Below are 10,625 nucleotides of genomic sequence, written 5' to 3' on the forward strand. Positions count from 1 at the left end.
TATCATTTCAAAATTTACGGAAAATTGGGGGAATCGTGCAAAAACTAAAACCGAAGAAGCACCGAAAGTAAAGTTTCTTAGCTCATGTGGTTATGCACTTTAAGAATAATTTGTCAATAATTTTTCCTCATTCTTGAAAATTTTTTGTAGAACAAAAATTATATTTTGTAAGTTGCTCTAAATTTTTCAGATTTCAGAATTTTTCAAATTAAAGCTTGGCTTCCAAAATGCCCGGATTTTTCCAGGTTTTTAGATAAAATTGTCCGGATTTGTCCGGCACGAAAACGTGCTAAAAAAAATCTGACAACCTTATCTTAGTTCATTGGCGGAAATAGGAACTTTCAATGCTCCTATTACAGTAGTAAAGTGACCTGAATGTTATCTTGAAACAATTTTTTATATTTCGAAGTATACAAAGTATTTTTCTTGATCTTCCTTACAATTGCATATGATTTCATATGATACATAATATCAATATTTTTATTATTTTCCAATGGGCAAGTTCTGCCGTTGAAAATTTCAGACACCTGTTGTCGCATATCTCAAGAATAACTGCACAGTTCAACTACCTTGAAATGTAACCGCACACCAGCCAGCATGGGCATTAAGTTACATAAATTTCAGCCTCAGCTATGTTCCGCACTGTTACCATTCCTTCTAAGGGGTAAGTTCAACTCTAGCTAGGCAACAAACTTCCCAGCCAGCTTTTGCACATGGTATGAGCAATCGTAGTATAAAAACCCACAATCACTAGACCCCATAAACTTTGTCATAATTGTGACCCACACTCCGTGTTTTGTTTCAAGTTGGTACTTACATTCGAAAGATAATCCACAATTGTAGCCCTTTTTCCTCCTCCATGTTCGAGTTGTCGGTTTCCGATTGTCGATGTCTTTTTGAAGAACGACGAGGTTTTGTTGCTTGAAATCGATCCCCTGCGTCACACTCTTCTAGCACCTGCTAGCCTCCAACTTCAACTAACTGCTTAATTCGCCAAACTAATGTCGCCGGTTTGTCACACTTACTGATCTCTTCTTGCTGCGTTCAATGCTTTCGGTGATTCTTCTTCCATGCAATATTGTTTCGAGATATGTCACTTGCTTGAGATTTTTTCCGTTGATTTTTTCTTACTATTCCTAGTTATAACTTTTCCGTTTTTTTTTCCACACCAAGACAAGTTTCTCCAAGCTCCAACGATTCCCCAAACACTTCACTCAACGCTTGCGTTTTTTTTTTCCTGTTTCAAAGTCCGTAGTAGTTGTTGTCCAAAAACTTTAAACGTCTTTACTCAATTCGCAAGGGTCGTTTAACTTGTTTCACGCACTTTTGTAATGTCTTGAATTTTTGCACTTAAAAAACGCTATGCCAAAAATGAACGTTCACGTTGCTGAAGTTTTCTGGTAAAACCTTTTGAGGATTTTTTTGCTTCTCATTCACAACACTCTCCTATTGGTTGTTGAATGTTGTGCTGTTGTTGTCCGTTGCGTCCGTCCAGTAGATTGGTAATTTGTCTGCTCGGAAACCTAAAATCGATTCTCAAACATTTATTATACGCACAGGTGTTTCAATGATATGGTTCGCTGATTTGGGATTTCACTCAGCAGTGTCTCTGGGGCTAATTCGTTTTCGAGTTCGAGCTGATCAACGAAGATTGGTCCTTGCTGAAGGCAATGATTTAACAGCTGTGCCGAAAATCACAACCTCGCCTCGTTGATTTTAAGATCGCGTAAAGCGATGCGATCTTTAGCCATGCGTTAAATATTCATTTCAGTTTTTTTTTCGAGGACACACTTCTTCTTTGATGCTGCGGGAGGTTTCACAGTTTCTTCAGTGTTTTTTACTCTGTAATGTTCTTCAGGTGATGGGCGCGGTCGATGAGTGAATTTTGATTTGCTTGAAGGTTCATGCTCATGATTATATATCTTCAAATTACTTTTAATTTTTAGTGAAAAAAGGAGAAGGCTGTAGTAGCTATTGGAAAGTTTTAAATCAAAAGAATTCTAGAGAAGAGCATTTTGTGTTCCTCGATTGTATATTGTAAAAAAAAATCTACTGTGACGATGAATGATAAAAAATATCTTATTTTTCTTAACCCTCCAAAGCCGTTCGGGTCAATATGACCCGAAGCGCACATTTCAAACATCTTTATCTTCATTCCAATATACTGATGAACTGGTAATTTTGTACAGACCAAGTATGTTCTATGAAAATAATGATCAAATCAACGCCAAAAAATTAAAATTTGTGTTTTGAAAATCGGTTCATTGGGAAATGAAACACAGCTAAGCAAAGCCAAAATTGGATGTCGTTTTTTTAAAGTAAGATTTTTTCTACCGGAAGATTAGTCATAGCGGTCAACACTTTCATTGGACCCCAACATATCTTTACATTGTCGGATAGATGGATTCTTGACAATTTCAAACATTAATAAAACAGTTAAATACAGAAAAGCTGTCAGAAGTTATGAGTATTTTAAAAATAAAATTGATTTTTCGGACTTTTTAGTTTCTGGACCAGTTTCTGATAATCTGGTAATACTTATCAACTTTATTTTGAAATGTTGAGTAATTAGAATAAATTACCTAGACAATGAATATAATATCATCAAAATCGGTTAACATTTGCAGCCAGGAGAACGAAATCAAACTACAGTTCAAATTTCCCCGAAACGGATTTTTAGCGAACGGCTTTGGAAGGTTAAAATCAACCAATTTATCCATAATATATAATATTTACCTAAGACGTTAAAAAATAATGTGCAAGAAACCTGATGAATTATTTGAAAATAAGGACATTATTTCAGAAAAATTGCAGCAGCAATGCCAACTTTATTTTATCTATAGGAAAGAATGAGGATACTTGATCCCTTGGGATACTTGATTCCTTCGCTATATCTCGAAACCGGAATGTCTTACAAATATCAAATGTTCTAGAAAAATGTGCCTAATAGAACAAAACAACAATGCTGTTCTCTGCTCTTCAATTTTTCGAGTTATTAAAATTTTTAACAAAATGTTATTTGAAGATCTTTTCATATCACTTTAAAATGTTTACCAAATGATAAAATTAGAATATAAATATTTATTCCAATATGTCGATCGTGAGAGTATTTTATGAACTTCGTTATGCCATATTTTCAAAGCAATTGTAAACTCTCAATTTATTTCAAGAAAAAGTTTTCCAAAGTATATGTAATGGGTTTAATTGGGTTGAATGTGTTTAAAAAGATAGATTTTTCTTCTGAAAGGATCTTGATCATTGGTTATCATGAAATTGCTTATATTTGTCCATTAGTTATTAGCTCATTCAGTAATTATCTGTTTAAAAGGACTCAAAATAATGTATTTATCTTAAAACTAGAAAATGACTTTGTCTGACTTAATTTATCTTAAAACTAGAAAATTAAAATCCTCGTTGTCTGATACTACCAAATCGTGTAATGACAACCAATATGGCAAAAATAGTCTACAGACCATTTATTATTGGATTTTGCTTGTTTTGCCTAGGGTCAGAGCCCTGAATCAAGGATCAACTCTCCTCTAGTAAAGAATCAGGTCTCCTTTAACTTAAAAAATATCAAAAAAATTCGTTTCATCAAAATGTATCGATCTAACTTTTGCAGCATATAAACTTGGAATTAAACGCTGTCAGAAAATGCCAAAGATGGCTTGTGCTAAATTTTCCCAATAAGATATGATGAACATAAGAAAAGGGAATCAAGTATCCCTATTCTCCCCTAAAGGTTTAAATACAGAAGCTTTATTAGAAACTCTGATTTTGTCGGATGCCATTTTTGTGCGCAATGTGGCAAAGTTTATACTTATTTTTTTAAAGAACAGCATTTAAGAATGTTTTATGTAATCATAATGAAATCAAAATGTTTATTTTGTTAACTCCAAGCATAACAAGTTTATAAAAATAACTGAAATAAAAAAACTAGATGTTTTTGTTCTGAAATAATTCAAATTGTAACGTCATCTTGCGGAAAATTTGTCGTGATTGAAAAAGTACGAGAACCTCGCTATATTTCTGAGGGCAAATTCAATCAAGGTTGGTTGAATTCAAACCTAAAACATAATCTCATTGAAATTTGAATTTATATAATCAAAAATCGTGAAAGTTTTGTCTTATCAAAGAATTTTTAAAGAAAACAATTAGAGTTAATTTTTTTAATTTCTTTAGAATTCCTAATATAGGGCTTATAAAATTAACAATTTTAAACTTCTTCGTTTTATTAAAAGTGTAAAGCAAAATTGTGAGAATTTTAATGTGAGCTTCTCCTTTAACGTTCAACTAAAAAAAAAAACAAATTATGCGTATCCAAACGAAGTAGATGCAAATAGTCAAATATATTCAATGCACTCGAAACAAGAAAGTTTAGAAAACAAATATAAAAATTCAAAATTAACTAGTCGATACTGTCAAATTGGATGAATAGCAAGCCCGCATTAATTAACGAGAACTAGGAAATCAATAATAAGAATTATAATCTTCTTAAGTTGATATTTTTCGGTGATTTTCGTATCAAATCATAACAATTATATTTTACGTTTCTACCTACTGGACAATTTCAGCCATCTTCAGAAAAAAATTGTATCGCCGAGTGCTTCCGTATGAAAATTTTCGATTTTCCAAAAAACTGCTTTTTTAAAAAATGAAATAAATAAATTTGATTTTTGCAATTTTTCTGCATACTTTCTTCGATATCTCAAATATCGTAATGAAAATACCATGGATCAACTTATTTTAATCTTAAAAATTATTTAAAACACAAAAATATCCACGCGTTTCCGAGATATTTGGATTTTAATTAGTGTTAAACAAGTTTCTATAAATTGAAATATAAGTTTAAATTAGCATATTAGCAACATCATTGTTGAACTCATAATGTGATTTTTGAATCTTGAATAGTGCTCTTCATTCATTTTGACGCCCCAAAAGAGGTATAGATGCAAAATTAGTCACTTTTAAGTTAGGTATACTAAACAATTCTCCATTCCTAATTCTTCACTAGTGGAATTTCAGAACTGGGAAAACTGCTACTCTTTGAAAATCAAAAGTGTGTGGACCATATAATCTTTGTAGAATGTTTTCTCACAGCATGTTTGTACACCTTTGGCTCAGAGGGCCTTATATAAGTTCTTTTTAGATTTTTTTTAAATATTTTTTTATAATGATTCCAATTTTCATAATGATTTTAGATTTTTTTCAATTTAGGGTTTCACTTCTTACTTTTCTTCCAAAAATTCGATTTTGAGTGGTTTTGTAAGATTACTATTATCATTGTTGATTTCTTTATGTCCCAAGTGTATTCTTAGTAGCATATTTCAACTCTTAATTAGAAAAACAGAGATAATTCTTCTTAATTGTTTTTTTTCTTCTAAAATTCTGAATTTAAAAAATGGGAGTTGATTTTGCATTCTAATTCTAAAATCTAATGGACGAGATGCTACTGATTCTGTAATGTGATTTTCATACATGGAGTTTTACCAAGCCCAAGTTAAAGTTTGAATATGAGCATTTATTTTGTTTTTTTTTTTACTTTGACTCTGATTGCCTAATTTTGTTCAAATATTTTTGAAGAATTATTTATAAATCTGTACTTAACCCTTCATAAAGTAACAAATTTCCAACAAAAGATGTATGGAAAAATGGATAAATCGTATTTTATTTTAATTTTTTTTTTCTTGATGTACTCATCATTGTTAACTGTTTAAAATGATTTTTGAGAAAAAATAAAAAATCATGAAACGAAGTGTTAAATATGTACTCTTTGTAGTATTTGTTTCTAAATTGTTGGTTTTAAGTAAGTTTTCATAGGGGTTCAGAGTCTCCCTCAAAAACTTATGTATGTTACTACTACATTCTCAGTTTAAGTCTAACAAAGCAGAGCATTTAGATTTAATTTTGCGTTTAAAGAGAGCCTTTAAAGTTTATCTGAGATTTAATTGCCTTCATTTGAGTTTTCATTTTCGATTGGTTGATTAGATATTTCCTTAATTTGCTCGCCATTGAGAATATCATTTCAAGTTACTGAACTCATCATTATTTTCAAAAACAGCTATGTCATGTCATGTTCCAGATTTTAATAAAGGTTTTTGTCACTTTTCGTCCAATGGCTGTAATTAAATTGTCTGTTTTTAGAATTATTGAGGAGTTAAATTTCATGCCATAGAAAAACTCGAAATTGTTCATGAAGGTTTATGGAAAAAATATGATCACGATGATCGTCTATCAAAATTTAATTCGAGAATTGATGATCAAAGGAATAAATTTTTCAATGCACTTAATTCAAAACTTTTAAATTGAATACAGAAACTACTAACCAATTTCGCATTTATGGACTTTTGGTTTTATGGTTCAGTTAATAATTGTTTTTTTTTTCAACTCTACCTTATTAAATTAAACTTAATTGTAAGAAAAAATGGTAGATTAAAAGTGGAAAATGCAAATTCTTAGTGTGAGATGTTAACAAATTGCTTGATTACCAATTCATAAATTCATTTATTCACTAATCAAGACAATTACTTATGCACTCATACACAAAATAAGTCGGTAAGTTGATTTAGTCATTCACTGAATCTCGTTGAATAATTTTCTTAATAATTTACAGATTTTATAACCTAAGGTACCAGATAGCCCGGTTTTATCTGGGTTTCCCGGATGATTAATACAAAATTCGGGAAAAGTATGTCCAGCCCGATTGCCCGGATTTCATTTCATTGAAAAAAGCCTGGATTTTGCCCGGATTTCAAACAAACAAACAAAAAAAAAAACAAATGGTGTTGTTAATTTTTTTCTATTCATGCGTCCAAAACATTATTTTTTGAGCAAGTTTTCAAAAAACATTCATAACAGGTTTTTTGAAAGCCCATATGTAATATGATTTAAACTTTGCTTTGAGGTTTGATGAAAAATTGGTTTTTCTTGATTTTCGTTGAGTAGTTTCTGGGCTAAGACCAAATTTGCCCGGATATTGACCGGATTTTTGATTGTCAATTTTGAAATGAAATGTCCGGATTTTGCCAGGTTTTAGACGAAAATGCCCGGATTTTACCAGACCCGGACACGTGCTGAAAAAAAACTGGCAACCTTATTACCTAATTGATTGACACACTCAATCAATGACTTTCTGATTGCTTTTTCATTCTGTATCAATCATTGATATTTTGAATATGTGTGTTGTATAATTAGTTTTTAAGTGGAAGTTGCAGTTTTCTTCTTGTGAAAAAATGTTTCGTTTCATAAGTTATGTTTCTAGTAGAACTTGGTTTAATTTCGATGTAATTTTAACTTAATTTGATATGCATTTCTCAACTAAATTCAAGCTTTCAAGCGTTTGTTCAAAAGTGATTTTTTAGAAACATATAGTATCAAACAGAGCATTCTGAATTTGAAATTGGTTCCTAGTTCGATAATTTAGTTTATGAGTATTATTAAAAAAACGCCAGAATGCTGAACCCAGAATTCAAAATTCAAAATATAGTTTTTCAGTCTAAGATGTTGGCTCTTTTTTTAGAACCGATCGCTTAAAATATGCCATGTATCATAATAATAGTAAAATCTCATTTTCTTGCTCATAATTATCAATTAAAACTTAAAACTCACCTAAAAAAGTAATAAATTTTACCGATAAAATAATCATAACTTCAACAAAAAAATCACAACAAATGTTTCTTATCAGTGATATCTTCGGTAAGTCAATGATAAATTTTTTAAAATGATGTTTCTTCTTGTTCTTTGCTTCAAAATAATTTTTAAGCAGTTTAGTTTAAAATTTGAAATAAATATTCCCAGAACACAAATTTGTAAAAAAAAATGTTATTTGAATTCTTAAATTATTGTTCGATCAGGTAAAAAATTAACCATGATTCATAGTTAGGAAAATGATAAAAAAAATTATTTATAAGTCATTTTAATTTACATTTCTATTCTTCATTTTAAACGGAAGGCTTGAATTTGAAAAAAAAAATCGTGATTTGAAATATGCATCTTTGATTAGGAAAACAATTAAAGGTTTATGTTTTTAGAACACCAAAAATTCAGAATTGAAAAACATAGACAAACTTATCAAGATTATTTCTAAAAATTTAGATAGTTCGATCTTAAAAATCGGTAAATATTTTTAAAAATTGTAAAACAGTATTTTAAAATTTGGTAGATTTATTTGAAAATTACAACAAAATATGAAGATTCTAAAGAAAAGATTTTTACCATTTTAGAAGGATTGTTTTTTTCAATTAACACGTCTTACCATTATAAAAACTTATTTATAGAATTGATATAAAAGCTCAAGGGGAAAGCATTTTGGTGCGCTTGTGTTTTAATGATTGATTTGGTAGATTTTAGCATCCTGCACTCGAATCTTTTGTCAAATATGGACTATCACATTTAGTATTGATGATATGGAGTTTTAAAATGTGTCAGTTTTACAATGAAATCAACCATTGATAACTGATTACAAACCTACATGTGAGTAAAAATCTGATTCTGATTTCGTTTATTATACTTCATCCAATTTAGGAATAATATTTTGATGATGATGATGATGATACATGATCTAAAAAATTAAAACTCAAAAGTTGTCAAAAAATTAGAAAAAAAAATCATTAGGTACTTTTTCAAGATTACTGCAGAAGGTTGGAACCTGCAAAAATTCGGTAAATGAGAAAAAGTAAACAAATAGAAATTTTTTATAACTTTTTATCGCGGAACTCAAAATTACTTGAAGTCTTGGGCAAAGTTGATAATTGATTTAATTTTTTTTATTTTAAAATTGTTAGTTTTTGTTTTAGAGTTTTCAAACAAAAAAGTGCAAAACTTTCTTAAATTATTTTAAACTATTTTTAAAAGTTACTTCAATAACAAAAGCTGATAGAAAAATTGCATATTTATATTCAGGGAAACAAAATTAGTCACAATTACGTTTTAAATTCATTGCACCTCGGAAAAATGTAAATGTTGTGGCCTTGTGTAATTTATCAAAACCTTTTAAAACGCAATGATAAGCATTGAGAAGAACATGGAAACAATTTTAATTGAAGCTGTCATTGATTTCTTGAAGAATATTTCATATCAGCATAACATAACATTTGTATATGCATGAACGATTTATTTTAAATAGAAAATTTAAGTAATAAAGTGGACCATCGTTAGAGGTAAAGCCTTTTACATGGTGTCCAACTTGTGAATCTATAAAATTAGCATTCGATGAATTAATTTCGAAGTTAAAATGGTTCGTTTAGAACTCTGTTACACTTCTTAATAAAAACCCATGCTAAAGGCGAGCTAAGGTTTTTTTTATATTAAGTTAAGAGTTTTAGTACAAAAGGTTAATTGAATTGCAAATTAAAATTTACAATATATAGACCTCTCAAATAAAGACAAAAAAAGTACAATAAGAAATTAGTTTCGTGAATGTCTTACATTGTCGTAGTATGAAATATTTCAAGCCTAGGGTGATTTAAGATTTTATTCCGCCAATTTAAGCCAAATTTCTGACTTGCCTGTTAACACTATTATTTTTAAACACCTTTTAAGATCAAGTAATTTTCCGATAGAAAGAAAAACTCAGTAAGAAGAATCCTAAGGTTTAGCGAGAAGTTGGGTAATCGTCGCTTGTTAATTCAAAAATAGAAAATTTCATTGAACAAAAATTGAAGTTTTAAGATTTGTTGGTTTGTATGTCTAACAAGAACAATATCAACGGGATCTAAATACTTATCCTTATTTAGCTTCAATTCGGACTGTTGACACCCTTATTGAGTATCCTACTAAGAAATCTCCGGTTCGTCGCTAGTTAGCATTGAAGTTCTTCGTTTCATGAAGTGTCACGAGATGTTCATTCTCTGGTTATTCCTTTCGATTTCCCCATAACAATGTTTGATTATTTTTTCTTCCTAGGAAAAAATAACAACTCGTTAAGCACTTAATCGTCAAAATAACGGATTCTGTAGAAGCCCATATTAGCTTTGTTGATCGCAAATATTACGTTTATTGACAAACAAGTACCACTTTAAGTTGAACTGATACGATATTTATCTTTTTCGAACAAATATAATCACATTACAAAACATGGTCACGTAACAGCACAATTTAGCATCGTCATTATCCACTTTAAGAATCCACCCAACCGCACTGTAATCAGCAACGTCCACTTATCAGAATCAAGAAATCTCCATCAAGAACCACCTAGAACCACCCGCAGCTCAAAAAGCCTCCTCCGCAAAGCCTTCTCGAAAACAAGAATCCCCAGCCCTTTTGGTTTTTGCGCAATCCTGCAGCACCAACACAAATGCGAGCAGCCTTACTTCTTCTAGTGGAAAACAATCGCTTGGGGGTTGTTCCAAGGATTCCGAGGAACGCGAACCGCGCGCCCGCGAGATACGTCTTTAGACCACGAGTTCAAAAATAAAACTAACCAATTGCCAGCACCGAAACGGCTCAGGTGCGCTCGAGTTTGAGCTTTTTTTTGTTTCTTTCGTTTCGTTTTTTGCATGTTGCAGCCTCGCAGCCTGCAGCGCGCGCCCGGTCTCAGTTTCTGCAACAACACCTTCTCATATCTGCTGGCCTGTCTGCCTAGCTACTTGCTTACTTGCTTGCTAGCTTGCTTTCGCCATCGTCAT

The 10,625-nt window shown here is 30.9% G+C and overlaps 1 protein-coding gene across 1 annotated transcript in view; it reads right to left on the reverse strand.

Annotated features, from left to right (window-relative positions):
• The window catches only part of LOC129756999 (glucose dehydrogenase [FAD, quinone]), a 91,789-nt gene extending 81,382 nt beyond the window's left edge, over positions 1-10,407 (reverse strand). The window contains exons 1-2 of the mRNA XM_055754084.1: positions 10,311-10,407; positions 818-1,523 (exon numbers count right to left, since the gene is read on the reverse strand). The gene's annotated coding sequence lies outside the window, so the exon portion shown is untranslated. The remainder of the gene's footprint in view (positions 1-817; positions 1,524-10,310) is intronic.
• Positions 10,408-10,625: the final 218 nt, after the last annotated feature.

This window comes from Uranotaenia lowii, chromosome 3 (assembly GCF_029784155.1).
Source record: "Uranotaenia lowii strain MFRU-FL chromosome 3, ASM2978415v1, whole genome shotgun sequence".
In the NCBI taxonomy this organism is placed as follows: domain Eukaryota; kingdom Metazoa; phylum Arthropoda; class Insecta; order Diptera; family Culicidae; genus Uranotaenia; species Uranotaenia lowii.